Source organism: Lepidochelys olivacea (genome assembly GCF_965140295.1).
Source record: "Lepidochelys olivacea isolate rLepOli2 genome assembly, chromosome: 3".
Taxonomy (NCBI): Eukaryota; Metazoa; Chordata; order Testudines; family Cheloniidae; genus Lepidochelys; species Lepidochelys olivacea.
In genome coordinates, this window is record NC_140413.1 from 3,108,944 (window position 1) to 3,124,777 (window position 15,834).

Sequence of the window (15,834 nt, forward strand, 5' to 3'; positions counted from 1 at the left end):
GCCATATCAATCAGTTTGACTGAAAGTAACCATAGCTGGGCAATATCTCCTGGAGTCTATCCACTATGCTGAAGAATCCCGCTTTCTAAAATAGTTGTAACTTAGTGCGAACTCCACTGAAGTATTTGCAGTAATTTTATATTACTGCTTTCTAGCAATTCTTGTACTGATACTTAGAAGACACATCCTTCCCCTTGTGTGTTGAATGACTCCTAAGGCCTGTGTAGAAAACAAACCGCCTAAAAGGAGCTTCCATGTGCTTTTTTCATGCAGTGATGGAGTCATCTGGATTCTGAAATGTGCCGTGGCCTGAACTAGCGCTAATTAACCGGATGTGTATTTAGGTCAGCTGCATGCTATGAACTAATGCCAGTGAAGATGTCTTGAATGTAATCAGCTATCTGAGAAATAGTGACTGCTACCTTTTTGACAGAGCAAAAATGGCAAGAGTTGTAATTTTCAGTTTCCATTACCAATTTAACTTGTATCTATTTTACAATTGTTTAAAAACATCTTAATGTTTTTAAAGCAAACAAAATAACCCGTACTGAGTAGCAGGATGGCCAATGCAACAAAGACCTCAAAGTCTGATAATACTAAAAGCCAAGCTTCTTGCTCTGGAAGTCATGGCTGTGAAGAAACATCCAGCCTTGATTATAATGTCTAGAATATCTAAAAGATTAAACAAAAATAAATGGTAAGCATAGGAATAAATACATTGCTATTCCACACTTATTGGCTTTTTATTTAAAACACATTCCTTTATACCCTGTACTGCATCAAATTGTATAACATATACCATCATTCTCTCTCCCATTCTTGCTTTTACCAAGAACAAATAAAATCAGCTTTTCTAAACTTGTATTTGTGATGTGGTAGGTCCTAGTAAAGGTTTCTTAAGACCTTGTTTTGCCTACCTCATGGGTGAGTGGGCTGTGATTATGAGTTTTTTAGCAGACAGTGGGGTGCATACTGACTGCACACTAGTCCCTTGTTGCAGGAAGAAGTAATGTTACCCAATCCTGTATTGACACAGGAAGGGATGCATATAGCTATCTGTAGCAGCAAAATCACCACCAATGCAGTTTTGTCCTACTGTGTCCTTTAGCGATGAGCTGACAGGCCGTGGTTATCGACTGGCACACTTCATCTGGTCAGGAAATTTGGGCATCTGAAGAAATGCAATCACCATCCTGAAATTCACGGCTGATGTCTTATTGCTGCTATTATAAATAGATTTGGTACATAAGGGACCACTTGCCCTTCTGGGCCTGCACAGCACAAGCTGTTGTGAAGTGCTTATAGCTCTCAGATCTATACCTTTAAGAAATAGTTGAGTTTACAATGGCATAACTGTTAATGGATGTTTTAACCTTTCAGTTCAGGAAAGGTGATGGAGGTAAAAGTTGAGACCAATTGCTTTTTTTAAAAAGCATAGATTCAGACTGCCCCCTAAGCGCTTGAGCTCACATTTTACAAGCCTCAATCTTGTGAATACACAGGTGTGGTAAGCACCAGAAGGGACAGTGGATAAGGACAGCGAAGGTTCACATCATTCACCGCTCCTTGCAGCTCATGGTTAGAATTACTATTAAAATCCTAATACCACAAAATTAACACCAAGAAAATAATCAGTCCCTTAATCTCTGAATGGGACTGACCTTGGTCAGTGAGAGACTAGCAAGAAGTCCCGTTTCCTGCCAGGCTTGTGCAAAGGAAGTGCGACATAGAACATGAACATGGGAAGCGTTGCACATGTTGAATGTGAGCCAACTGTGCTGCAGTGGCAGAAAAGGCTAATCATCTGGAGTGCATTAACAGGAGTGTTGCATAAGCCACGATGGGTGATTGTTCAGCTCTACTCATCTGGGGTATTCTGTCCAGCGTTAGGCACCACCTTTTAAAAGAGTCCTGAGGAGCAGCAAAAATGATAGGTTTAGAAAACCTGACCTATGAAGAAAAGTTCAAAACAAAAAACCCTGGGAGTTTCTTCTTGAGAAAAGAAGACTATAAGGGCTTGTCTATGCTACCTGCCGGATCGGTGCGCAGTGATCCATCCAGTGGGGGTCGATTTATCTATCATGTCTAGTATAGACACATTAAATCGACCGCTGAGTGCTTGCTCGTCGACAGGGGAGCATCAGCAGTCGATTTCACTGCAGTGAAAACACTGCGGTGAGTAGATCTAAGTACGTCGACTTCAGCTACATTATTCATGTAGCTGAAGTTACGTCACTTAGATCGATTTTGCTCCTCACCCCACAGTGTAGACCATGCCTAATGGGGGACTGGAAGTCTTCAAATAGGTTAAGGGCTATTATAAGGAAGACAGTGATCAATTGTTCTCAGTAGGATAAGAAGTAATCTGCAGCAAGAGATTGAGGTTAGGTACAAGGAAACACTTTCTGACTATGAGGATAGTTAAGTACTGGAACAGGTCACCAGTGGAAGTTATGGGATCCCCATCATTGGAGGCTTTTAAGAACCAGTTAGACAAACACGTGTTGGGGATGGTCTAGGTACACTTGGTCCAATCTCAGCATGCGGGGAGTGGGGAGACCCTTCCAGGGCTACATTTCTGTGATTCTGTGTTCCCAAATCTGTTAAAAGCACTTATCTGCTGCATGCTACTAAAGTATTCTACTAATGCAAGGTTTCTAATAGTTTCTTTCTGTTCTACCTTCAGTTACTAAAGAACACATGCAGATTGCAAAGGGTGATTTTTTTTGCCTGTCAACAAGTTGAAGACGTTTTTAAGTGACGGCCCAGCTCAGGCACAGGATCCAGTTTAGGTTTTGCACTCCATTTAGCCATATGAAGTGGAAATCCATCAACTTCATGAAAAAATCTGGTTTAGGGTTCCCATATCTGAAATAACTTATCTGTGGCCCAGTACGTACTTTATGAGAAGGATGATAAAATATGCTGTGGAACATCATGAGAACTGGGGAAGGAAATTCCTATGCTTACCACAGGTAGAACTGTCCTGATCCAAACCTAGCATTGATAAAAGGCAAACAGGATGTCCTTGGCTCCTTTTGGTGTGTGCTGTGTACACTGCACTGAGAAGAGACCTGCCTTCAGTCATAATGAAGGGCCATATATTACATGTGAAGCGTTCAGAGGGCACCAATAGCCAGCGATACTATGCGTGAAGGTGACTACTGTTGCTTATCGATCACAACCACCACGGTGACTAACGACCCTTTCTTCTCCTTTGTGGACAGGCAGGACCAGGGTAAGCTGACTTTCCCTGCTGACTTCCTCTTGAGCTGTTAAAGCCTTACGCTATCTTGCCAGATCTAGAGAGTCAGAGAAAAGTAGGGCTCTTGATAGATCTCCTAGTCCAGTCTCCTGCACTGAAGGCCGTGGGCTGTCTATGTTTAAAATGGGGCTGCACTGCACTGTTGTACCGCTTCAGTGTCGACAGTGCCCATGGGGAAGGGTTCTGCTCTCCATCTCCCCGAGAAGCGGCAGCTAGGTCGACAGAAGAAACGTCGCTAAGCTGATGTGAAGTTTCAGCGTAGACCAAGGTTGGTCTACTGAACGCTAGGGAAAGCTCCATGAGTGGACTGAAGGCTGGTCTGCACTGAAAAGTTACTTCGGTATAGCTACATCTCTCAGGAGTGTGAAAAAATCCCCCCCTCCCTGAGAGATCTAACCCCCAGTGTAAACAGTACTAGGTTGATGGGAGAATTCTTCCATTAACCTAGCTGCCGCTTCTCGGTCGGGTGGCTTAGGTACAGCGAGGGATTACGTCTCTGTTAGCCGACGGCCAAGGATGTTTGGTGAGGTGCCAGCTATGCCCGTTTATACCATCCGTGACTTTAACCGCTAGGACGCACTGTCCCTTCGCGGCGGGCAGCCCGGGCTAGGCTGACGGATGCCCCAATGGCAGCACTAAGAGCCTCTCCACACCCGTGACTTTAACTGCTAGAGCTCAGAGCTCCTTCGCAGCGGGCAGCCAGGATTGACTGACAGGTGCCCCAAGAGTTTGCCCCGTGGAGGCGGCACAACTCAATGCTAGGCTCTTAGTACTCTCACCTAATGGCCAGGCTTTAGAGCCAAAACGGCTGAGGTTCTTTAATTGTGTTGGCTGCTTTACAGTAAACCAGAGAAAACAAGTCAGGCTTATGCATAAATGGTTACCAAAATTTATTAAGCTAGATTCTAATCATGTGGTTACAAAATTGCTAGTGCCTACTTATTTAAATGTAGAGATGTTACACACACAAACAAGTTACAAAACTGAAGCCACAATCCCAAAGAAAACAAAGTATAGAGCTCTATTTCAAAATATGTGTACACTAAAGATAGGAGATCAGGTGTGGGTGCTTCTTACCCTCCTTGCATCTCTCGATTCCAGCGGTGCCAAGCCAGGATCGGTCACTCAATTCCGCAGAAAGACGAATAAGGGACAAGGCGTAGGGACCCTCTTAGCTGCAGAAGCCTTGGGAGGCTGTCACTTATCTGACCAGCAGATAGATAGTGAAAAGCACTCAAAAATCATGGTGCTGTAGGTCCCCTACTTATACCTCTGTACTCCTTTATTCTCTTTCTCCTTTCTTATGCCAAATTGAGGCTGGTCTGTCGGGGTGACGCCAGCTTTTGCAAGAGTAGTTTACACTTGCAAGGGAGAGAAACAGTAAGTTTCGACTACTGGACATTTCTTTTATCAGGGTAAATATTTTCCCACCTAGGATGTTGGTGTGTGTGCATCACGCTATTTAGTTGGGGCTAAGAGCCATGTCTGTCACAGGGCCTCTGCCTGCTGTGAGCTTAATCCTTGTATCTGTTCCCAGAGGCACATTGTAGCAGCACACCTGTGCTTTCACAGCTTCAAAGGCTGTGCTGGAATATATGTTAAGTGCCCTGTTCCTGCTTCCTCCTGTGTTTCCAGCAATGCTGGTCTGAGGGGGGGGGGGGGGCTGGCTGTCTGGCTACAGTCTCCTCGCTGGAGTGCCGACACTGAAGTGGCAAAGGAACACACCTGCAGCTGAGCCGCTGTAGCGTAGTAAGTGTAGCCGTAGCCGTAGTGCTGTGATGTCAGGGTAGCGAACACGAGCCATGCCTGGAGGAAAGGAAGCGAGTGGAAGCAAGCCTAAGGTGCGTTCTGCACTGCAGCCCTGTTTGGTGGCAGGTTCAGAACACAGGGCCTCCTGAATCCCAACCGCGTGCTCGTCCTCTTAGACTGAGGATATTAAACTCGGTTGGGGGAGAGGGCTGAGTTACGTTCTGAATTGTGGCAATAGGGCTTCGGACTTCATGGTCCCTGAGGCCACAGCTGCTCGCTCATGGATGTCAATGAGGGGTTTGCCCAGGAATCAAACCTAGCAGATAGCCTGACTGTCAGATCCAGCATCGCTCACTCACAGTAGGACCAGCACTGTTTCGCCCTCTGTTTCTCCTCTTCCTCCCTCCCTGCTGCATCTCCTGCCCTACCTCCTCCACCTCAGACTATCAGCAAGGAGCCAGTTGATGCTGCTGTTTCAAGTGTTTTGTCCACTCAGGGAGAGTGGGGGTGGAGGAGGACTCACACCTGGGTCCCCAGGAAGGCCCTGCACTATCACTGTGCACCAGATTTACGTTTTCAGGGTATTCATAGCACCAGGGAAGGCTGGAAACGTCCATCCTGGAAGTGAGGGCGTGGAGTCAGAGGCTGTGCAGCCCAGGAGGACACAGCGACCAGCCTGGATTTTGGCACCCCTGCTCTAGCCTGCACTGTGGCCATGAGGAGCTGTGTAGGGAGGTGGGAGCGCACTCAGGAGCCCAGATGAACAGCATTGCTCCTCATTTTATTTACATTTGTTAATTATTCCTGTCTCATCTGGAAGCTGGGGGCCAAGCTGCATTTTGAAATGTGTGTAAGACTGGAGTGGGAAGTACATTGAATGACAGGAAGGCCTTAGAAATAAGGTGCAGGCTTTAATGTGAAAAGCAGACAGAATACAATTAGATTAACCAAGATTTCTCAAACTTCATTTCACCGTGACCGCCTTCTGACAAAAAAAATTACTGTATGACCTCAGGAAGGGGGACCGAAGGTCGAGCCCCTCCACCTCAGGGCGGGGGACACAAGCCCTGCCCCGCAGGGAAGGGCAAAGCTAACGCTTAGGGCTTCAGCCCTGGATCGTGGGGCTCAAGACTTTTGGTTTCAGCCCCAGGACACAGCAAGTCTAATGCTAGCCCTGGTGACCCCATTAAAACAGGGTCTCAACCCACTTGGGGGTCCCGACCCACAGTTTGAGAACCGCTGGATTAAGCTTAGATCAGTGGGATCTAACACACTGAGGAAGAATGACGACACTGCTGTTCAACAGGTGTGAGAGCCGGGCAAGCCAGACTGCATCAGATAAATGGACTGGTGGGAGCAAACAGTAGCGCAGGCGTGTCCGGAGGATGGTACGACAACAGTACAGGCCCATGCATTGTTTGGCCTTCGAGGCTGGTGTTGCTCAGCTAAGTGACGACTGAAGGGCTGGGATACAAAATAGTTTGCAAACCTGTGGCAGGTGTAAATGTAACGCACCATTAAACAAGCCAGCAAGTCTTCTACTGACCGGCCTCTTTAATTTGCAGGACAGTGAGCTCGTTCAGTCCTGATGTGACAACAGTCTGCCTGTGGTACTGAGGCATCAATGCAACGCAGCATAAAGCCCTTCCGGAAATAGGTGGGTAGCATGTGGTTCTTCTTCGAATGATGTCTCTATGGGTGGTCCTCTGTAGGTGCGGCAGCCCCCCCTGTGTCTGGGATCAGAGATCTACATCAGCAGTGCCCGTCGGACCGCACATGTGCACCTCCCCTCTCTCGCACTGTGAGTGGGACATACATGTAGTGCTGTGCGGTCCAAGCACCCCACAGTTCCTCCTCTCCCGCCTTTGGTCTGCGACAGAATCCACAGCAGAGCCCGCTTCTCCTTTTCCCTCAGCAGATAGGGCCGAGCCTGTCAGTTTTAGTGTAGTTGGGACTTCTTTCCTCTGTTAAAGCAAAAACAAATTTTTTTTTTTTATCTTTACTGCTATTTCATAGCATAGGTTTCTGTTTCCTCGCTTCCCTCCCTTCCCACACAGGAAGCTTTTTCCCTCACCCGTATGCCTGGATCTCCTGCCAGACTGCCATCCCTGTAATGGACGGCCACCTGCAGTGCGCTTGCTGTCTGGGAGAGGGACATGTCCCACAGAAGTGTTCCCGCTGCTACGACTTGACTGCCAGGGCCAGAAAAGACCAGGACATTGGGCTAAGACTTCTCCTCATGGAGAAACTAGCATCAGACGCAGGCCTGGACTCCCCCCCATGCGGCCTTCACGCTCTGCCAGGCCGTCTGCCGATTCTCATTCCCCGCATCCCTCTAAGAGAGAGTCTCACGCGGATGAGAAGAAACAGGCTTCCTCCACACGCTCCAAGGCGCAGCCCGCCAAACACCATCCCCTGTGAGGTCAATCACCTCTACATCCCTCCAGCAAGGTACATGGCTCCACGGCCCGTCCGAATACCTCTGGCATCGGCACAAAACCACGGTCCAAAGACTCTAACTAGGCAGACCTACAGCTCTCAGCACTGTCTCTCAGCTCTGGCGACAGAGACAGACTGACTTCGGAGCTATGGCACCCACAAAAACACTGGCATTCGCATCCCTTTTGGCATCACCAAAGCTGTCAACACAGGGCAAGTCCTCGGCACCGATCCAGTCCTCAGCAGAGGGCAAGTCCTCGGTGCTACCCAAGTCTTCAGCTCCACCTGCTGGCTGCTCAGGGGAATGCATCTCTCCTTCGACATCGAGTCGTGCACTTCATCTACATCTCCTCACTATTCACAATCCCCATCTGCACCACAATCCTGGTGTGAACCGCCATGGATGCAACCACATGTTCCACTCCCACCATACTGGGATTCTTGGGCCATGTACAGGACACAGTGTGGGAAACCTGCCATAATGCAAAGCTGGAGACCTACACCTCTCCCTTCTCCATCGGTTTCTCGCCCACCAGACACTGAACCTCCCCTGGTACCGAAGGAGGAGGAAGAACAGGAAGAGGAAGCTCCTCCAATACCACATTTCTCTTCTTCCCCTGATGATGCTAGCCTAACCAGGCAAATTGTTTGAAACTATAGTACAGAACAGAATTATCAGACACATGGATGAAATCAATTAGTTGGGGAAGAGTCAATGCAGCTTTTGTAAAGGGAAATCGTGCCTCACCAATCTATTTAGAATTATTTGAGGGAGTCAACAAGCATGTGGACAAGAGTGATCCAGTGTATTTAGTGTACCTGGACTTTTAGAAAACCTTTGACAAGGTCCCTCACCAAAGGCTCTTAAGCAAACAAGCAGCAACGGGGTAAGAGGAAAGGCCCTCTCATGGATCAGTAACTGGTTCAAAGACTGGTTTCAGAGTAACAGCCGTGTTAGTCTGTATTCGCAAAAAGAAAAGGAGTACTTGTGGCACCTTAGCGACTAACCAATTTATTTGAGCATGAGCTTTCGTGAGCTACAGCTCACTTCATCGGATGCATACCGTGGAAACTGCAGCAGACTTTATATACACACAGAGATCATAAAACAATACCTCCTCCCACCCCACTGTCCTGCTGGTAATAGCTTATCTAAAGTGATCATCAAGTTGGGCCATTTCCAGTTGTGCTGGAAATGGCCCAACTTGATGATCACTTTAGATAAGCTATTACCAGCAGGACAGTGGGGTGGGAGGAGGTATTGTTTCATATTCTCTGTATGTATATAAAGTCTGCTGCAGTTTCCACGGTATGCATCCGATGAAGTGAGCTGTAGCTCACGAAAGCTCATGCTCAAATAAATTGGTTAGTCGCTAAGGTGCCACAAGTACTCCTTTGGTTCAAAGAGAGGAAACAAAGGGTAGAAAAAAACATTCAGTTTTCACAATGGAAATATGTAAGTGGTGGGGTCCTCTGAGGATCTGTGCTGGGCCCGGTGCTGTTCAACACATTCAAAAATGATCTGGAAAAAGGGACAAACAGTGAGGTGGCAAACTTTGCAGATGATACAAAATTACTTAAGATAGTTGGAAGACCAAAGCAGACTGCGAAGGGTTACAAAGGGATCTCACAGAACTGGGTGACTGGTCAACAAAATGGCAGCTGTAATTCAGGGCTGACAAGTGCAAAGTATTGCACATTGGAAACATAATCCCAAGTATACTACAAAATGAGGGGCTCTAAATTAGCTTTTACAACTCAGGAGAGAGATCTTGCAGTCACTGTGGACAGCACATTGATTGCAGTCGCAGTCACAAAAGCTAACAGAACATAATGAACTATCAGGAAAAGGATAATGCCACTATATAAATCCATGGTACGCCCAGACCTAGAATACTGCGTGCAGTTCTGGTCACTCCATCTCAAAAAAGATGTATTGGAATTGGAAAAGGTTCAGAAAAGGGCAACAAAAATGATTAGGGGTATGGAACAGCTGCCATATGAGGAGAGATTAAGACTATATAATAGAGGTCTATAAAATCATGACTGGTGTGGAGAAAGTAAATAAGGAAGTGTTATTTATTCCCTCTCATAACACAAGACCTGGGGGTCACCACCTGAAATTAATAGGCACCAGGTTTAAAACAAACAAAAGGAAGTATTTCTTCACACACAACACAGTCACCCTGTGGAACTCCTTGCCAGAGGATGTTGTGAAGGCCAAAACCATAACAGGGTTCAAAAAAAGAACTAGATAAGTTCATGGAGGACAGATCCATCAATGGCTATTAGCCAGGCTGGGCAGGGATGGTGTCCCCAGCCTGTTTGCCAGAAGCTGGGAATGGGTGAGAAGGGATGGATCACTTGATGATTCCCTGTTCTGTTCAGTCCCTCTGGGGCACAGGGCATTGGCCATTGTCAGAGGACAGGCCATTTCAAAGGATTCGGGGCAAGGCTTCTAAAATCTCCCTCATACAAACAGTCAGTCTTGAGTCCTGCAGGTGTTTAGACTCAGGGTTGTGGCTTTGAAACATGTTGGTGCCCTCTCGTGGTACATGTTGTTATTGCACTAAGTTAAAACTACATGTAGGCATGACCATCCAATTTAAATTTTTTAATATAATTTTTGATAATTTTGAGGGATAATGTTGTTTTAAGCATTTTTCCCAATTTTTATTGGTTTACATTTTCACAGTAGTGCAAAATTATGGATTTGAAGTATGCTGTAGAAAGATCAAGTCACATTTTCACAGCTGTAGGAAATTATTGAGCTGGTTAGACAATAGTGATTTAATGACAGAGGCTGAGATTCAAACAGGTAACGCTTTGTAACTGTTCAAACACATTGCCTATCCGTAAATTTCAGTTATTATCCACGGAAAATATTTTGTCTTCAGTCTGTGTGTGTGTGTGTGTGTGTGTGATCAACGTTTACCAACTTTCACGGATAAAAATCCAACCCTTCCAAGCCCAGCCATGGGGCCCTGATGTGTTGCGCGAGTGTGTTGGGTGCATTAGCTACTGTCTGGGGCTGGGCGAGGATTATACCGCAGGAACAAAACTTGCCGGCAGGCTGTGACTCACTGAAGGCCTGTTCTATGCACACCCGTCTGAGACAAGAGCTTTTCTATTCTGAGTGTGCAAACTCTGGCTGGGCTTTGTTGAGAAGGGTGAGGACTGGCTGCTCCCTCAGCCATGTTCTGAGTTCTACCTTTAAATCCTTTACATTCTCCTCAAGTGTTTTTCATTTCGAGGGGCCCTGTCCTTAAAATCCACACACGGAAAGTTAGAACTCCTCACTCTGTGACAGCCCCCAGGGACTTTTAGGCTCTGATCCCGCAGTTGGATCCTCCTGGGTGGGTCCTGGAGTCTTCATGAAGCCCAGTGATTCTATAGGGGTGCAAGGCTCTGCCCGTGGAGATGCAACTGCAGGATCGGGGCCTTTAGTTGTACTGTCTACCCATGTGGCGTTATGCCCTTTCTGAGTCTATTGCTAGTGCTGGTCAAAAATCTTCTGCAGAAACTGGTTTTCAACAGTAAATTGAGTTTTCAACGCAACAAAATGTCTCCCAGAAAGTGTTTTTCATTACAAATTTTGATTTTTTTTACTTAAAAAACCAAACAGCTGAAAAACAAACCATTTCCATTCAGCTATCCTGCTACAGGTCCTCGTGGGAATTCTAGTTTGGTTTCCTCATGTCCCATTCTCCTCTATGGGCCGGGCTCCCCCTCCACACTGCATCTCCCAGGATACTTCATGGCCAGGGACTCACCCTGAGGGGAAGTGGTGCTGCATCATGGGAGATGTAGTCTAACCAGGGCGCCCCACTGAGAGAGAAGAACGGGTGCATGAGTCATCATGGCAGCAGTTCTGAACTGTAGCATTTTGGTTTTAAAGGTTTTGCCAAAAAGTGGGTATTTTCCTTCCGTCCCCAAAAGGAGCCATTTTCCAACCAGCTTTGGTAGCAGGTTATTCAGAAATCAACCATTAATCCACATCTGGGAGGAGCTGCCCCACTGGCTTCTCAGAGCGGGTCTCCAGGTTCCCTCTACTAACCCCTGGGGTTGGGGAGCTGCTCTTCGATCCCCATCCAAAGCCAGCCAAGCCTGATTTCCGGGATCCACTCATGTCCCCAGTTGCGGCCAACCCCCAGTGTTCAAAGTCAGGCTCAAGACAGGCTTGAAAATCATGAGAATTTGGTTCTTTTTCTTTGACCTCTGGATTCTGAGCCTTTTGGGTCACATGGGGTCACATTTCCAGCCTAGTGGTCACATAGGTTCCCATTTCTGTCCATTTGGGTTACTTGGGGTCACATTTTCACCTTTTAGAGTCAGATTTCCAGCCGTTCAGGTAACACAGATGTCACAGTCTCACTTTTTAGGGTCATGCTCCCCGTCTTTTGGGTCACAGGGGGGGTGGTCATGTTTTTCACCTTTTGGGGGTCACACGAGAATCATGTTTCTGGCTTTTGAGGTCACACAAGGGGTCATGTTTTCACTTTTAGGGTCACATGAGGGGTTACATTTCCAGGCTCTTACGGTACGCAGGGATTATGTTTTCAGACTTTTCTCTACAACGCTCAGGGATAGAAACAACTCTTTACTGAGAGCCGGGAGTTTCAGGTAACAACCTGATTCCAGGCTCTGGGGCTTTAAGAAAAGCACCAAATACCCTGAGAATGGCATTAGAACGGGAACACTGACTTCTCCCACCACTCCCCATGTTCTCACAGCTTCCTACCCCTCACATGCTCCCTCCTCGCTCCCTGGGGCCCCTTCTGCTTTCCCGCTCCCTACATTTTCTACCAGTCCCGGCCTTGTCCCCCGTCTCTCTTCAGGCCCCATTCCGCATCCTGGTTTCCTATCTGCTTTCCTAACCACAGAGCCCCCCCTTGCTTGCTGGCGGGAGATGGCAGCCATCTTTATCAGGGCCAGCCTCACTTCTGCATGCTGCACGGCCTGCGGGAAAGCGCACCCATCTTCACTGAGGGCAGCCTGTGGCTTCAGTTCCACTGAAAGTCCTGGGCAGCAGTGGCCATTTTCAATGAGGGCAAAAATTTGCCTGCTAGCGGCAGGAGAGTGCGTGCGGCTAAACAACGCCGCAGAGAGCGGGCGAGTCGGCAGCTGCTGTCTGCTGAGCTGGAGCCGGGACGGTGTCATGGGTCTCCTCATACCGCCCACTCCTGCGGGCTAGTCCTGGCCACACCAGGACAATGGGTGCTAGGACTAGGCTCGTTCCCTGGCGGGGGCAGGTGGGGAGATTAGTCTCCCAATGGAACAGCAGGGGGCGCTGCCAGGGACCGCAGGCAAAGCTGTGACACCCACGGTTGGGAAAAGCCCAAAGGCCCCTGTCCCACCGGCTCCCAACACAGCTGCGGGAGCAACTAACCAAGCGACGGCTGAGGGGAGATACGACTGCGCGCTGTGAAGCCGTCAGAGGGAGAAATCCCCGGGACGGGAAGGAGTTACGTTAAGCACCAGTGTGGACACAAGAACACATGGTTATAAACCGGCCATCAGCAATTTAGGCTTGAAATTGGATGAAGGTTTCTAACCATCAGTGGAGTGGAGCTCTGGAACAGCCTCCCAAGGGGAGCCGCGGGGGGAAAACCCCAAACTGGCTTCCAGACGGAGCGTGATCGGTTCATGGAGGGGAGGGGATGGTATGAGGGGACTGCTTACAATGGCGTGTAGCTGATCTGCGACTGCTACCAGCAAATATCCCCCGTGGCCAGTGATGGGACACTAGGTGGGGAGGGCTCTGAGTTACCACGATACATTCCTTCCTAGGTGTCTGGCTGGCAGGTCTTGCCCACATACGCAGGGTCTAACTGATGGCCAGGTTTGGGATTGGGAAGGAATTCTCCCACAGGTCAGACTGGCAGAGCCCCTGGGGTTTCTCACCTTCCTCTGCCACATGGGCGGCGGGTATCGTAGGCAGAGGGAGGCTGTGCCTTGCCAAACAGCCTAGCGTGGCCCTGCCCACGCTCCGCCCCCAGGCCTGGCCCCCTCCGCGGTTCCCAGAGCTCTGCCCTGGCTGGCTGGGGCTGGCTGGCCTGCCTCCCGCAGGGCTGGCTGGGGCCGTCCTGCACGGGGGCTGGGGGTACTGCAGCCCGGCTGCCTGGGGGCTATGGTGGGGGTGCTCTGGGTTCCTGCAGGGGACGGGGGCGGAGGGGGACGGGAGGGCAGAAGGGGAGGAGTGGGGCCTTGGGCACAAGGGGAATGGCCGGGGCCTAGCCTCCCACAACGGCTGGGTCGCTGGTCACCCATGCTCTGCAGCACGGGGCACGGGTCACTTGCAGGTCTGAACTCGTGTCAGTTGTGGATTCTCTGTAACTTGAAGTCTTGAAGCCATGATCTGAGGACATCAGTGACTCAGCCAGAGGTTGTGGGTCTATCACAGGGGTGGGGGGGGGAGATTCTGCGGCCTGCGATGTGCAGGAGGTCAGGCTAGATGATAATGATGGTCCCTTCTGGCCTTAAAGTCTCTGAGTCTAACTCAGGGGTAGACGTACCAGCCCACCGTGCCTATCTCACACCCCCTAGTGGTGGGCAAGGGGAACCCACCCAGCAACAAGCGCACCCTGCCCCTCACCCCAGGCCTCTCGCCAGGGCACCCGAGACAGCCTCCCCCACTCTGAACCCAGGAGCAGCCAAGTCCCCACTGCCTCGGGGAGCTCTGGGGTGAGGGGCAGGGTGGAGAGGAGTGCGGGGAGACCCTGGAGGGCGGGCAGAGGGGACCCTGGTGTGAGACCCGGTGTGTAAAGGGAAAGGAGGGTGTGGGGCCCAGGCCAGGGATGCTTGGGGAAGGGTCAGAGAGGAGAGCAGGGAAACTGAAGGAAAGGAGGATGGCGTGACTGCGGGAGGGGGAAGAGAGCCTGAAAAAGGGAGAGGACGACAGAAATGGGAGCAAAGAAGGGTGAAAGAGGGAGCAGCGCCCAGCTCCAGGAGACGCGTCTGTCACCATGCTGCCCTGCCAGCTCCCTTGAGGGCATTTCCCTAGCGGCAAAGGGGGAGCACACTGGGGGAGGGTGTCATTGCCTGGGAGCTGCACCCTCCCTCCCCCCATGTTCCCGCCAGAGCATCGGCTGGTGGGTGTTCGGGGTCGGCTGGACTCGGACACAGTGCTGCGGGGAGCGGCGCAGACCCACAGGCCACAGAGCCCCGCTTGGGTGGGCTGAGCACAAGGCTCCCGGCCCTGTCACCCAGCCCCCTCCGCTGGCCAGTCTCCGTTCCTCAGCCTCTGTCCTTGTCCCCTCTACGCCCTGGATCGAGCCATCCCGCTGGCTTCCTGCTCCCGAGGCCGACCGAGAATTTCTCACGCTGCCCCCTTGTTTCTTTAGCTCTTTGTTCTCCCTGGTCCGTGTCTCCTGCTCACCCTGCCTTGGGCACCTGCCCCACCAGTCTGGGCTGAGTTTCTGCTCCCCCCCACCCCGAGCCAGCGATGGGCATGACACCCGTCCACCAGCAGAGGGCTCTGCACTCCAACGTATGGTCAGCTAAACCCTAGGCCGCCGGACCGGCGAGAGCCCCAAGGGCCTGCTCCCCTTGTGGGCCAGTCCCCCCTTGCCAAACGTGGCTGCTGCTTTGCCTGGCGTCCCTACGGGCGCGGCCCTGCAGGGGCACAGGCGCCTCTCGCGGAGATTTTCCATTCGCGGCCTCCGTGGGGCCTGCCCACGCGCCCTGTGCCGCACACTGAGGGTACATAGAGCTGCGCGGGCGAACCGCCCTCCGTTCCTTCGCTACCGCCCTGGCCTGCGACGGCACCCCAGCGCGGCCGCCTCTCGCCTGCCTCAGGTGTCCCGCAGCTGGTTTAGTGGCTAGTTGTTGTTAGGGTAGAATTCGTTAGATGGCTGTGAGAGGTTTGGCTTTTCCCCCTCCCCTTTTCCAGGGAGCTTCTCTGGCCTGGCTGGGCAAGGCCGGGTGTCGCACGCTGCCTCTCTTGTGGGGTGGCTATCCCGGCCAGCGACAGCCCCTCAAAGCGTAGCCGTCGCTTGGGAGAGTCCCGCATCTCCCTGGAGTGTGACTTTTGCCTAGCTCTGAAATCTAGAGCTTGGAAGAATCGGGAAGCCAAACTGAGGCTTCTGATGAAGATGCGCTCCCTTTGACCTGCTTCCGAGTCAGGCCCGGAGACCCCTTCCTGTACATCTGACAGACCCCGCGCCCCTTTGCCCTCGGACAAGGTCTCCCCTAAAAAGCAGACTTTGGAGGACTCAGGGAAAGTGACGAAGAAGAGGAGCTCAGGCTCCCACAAGGAACTGGCTCCCAAAATGCCCCAGTTTCCCACTAAGTCCATGGTGTTGGAGGCCTTGACCTCTTGGCTCAGTACCATGGATGCGAGGACTTTTCCTCTGGTACCCACAGGACCAGAGAGCCAACAG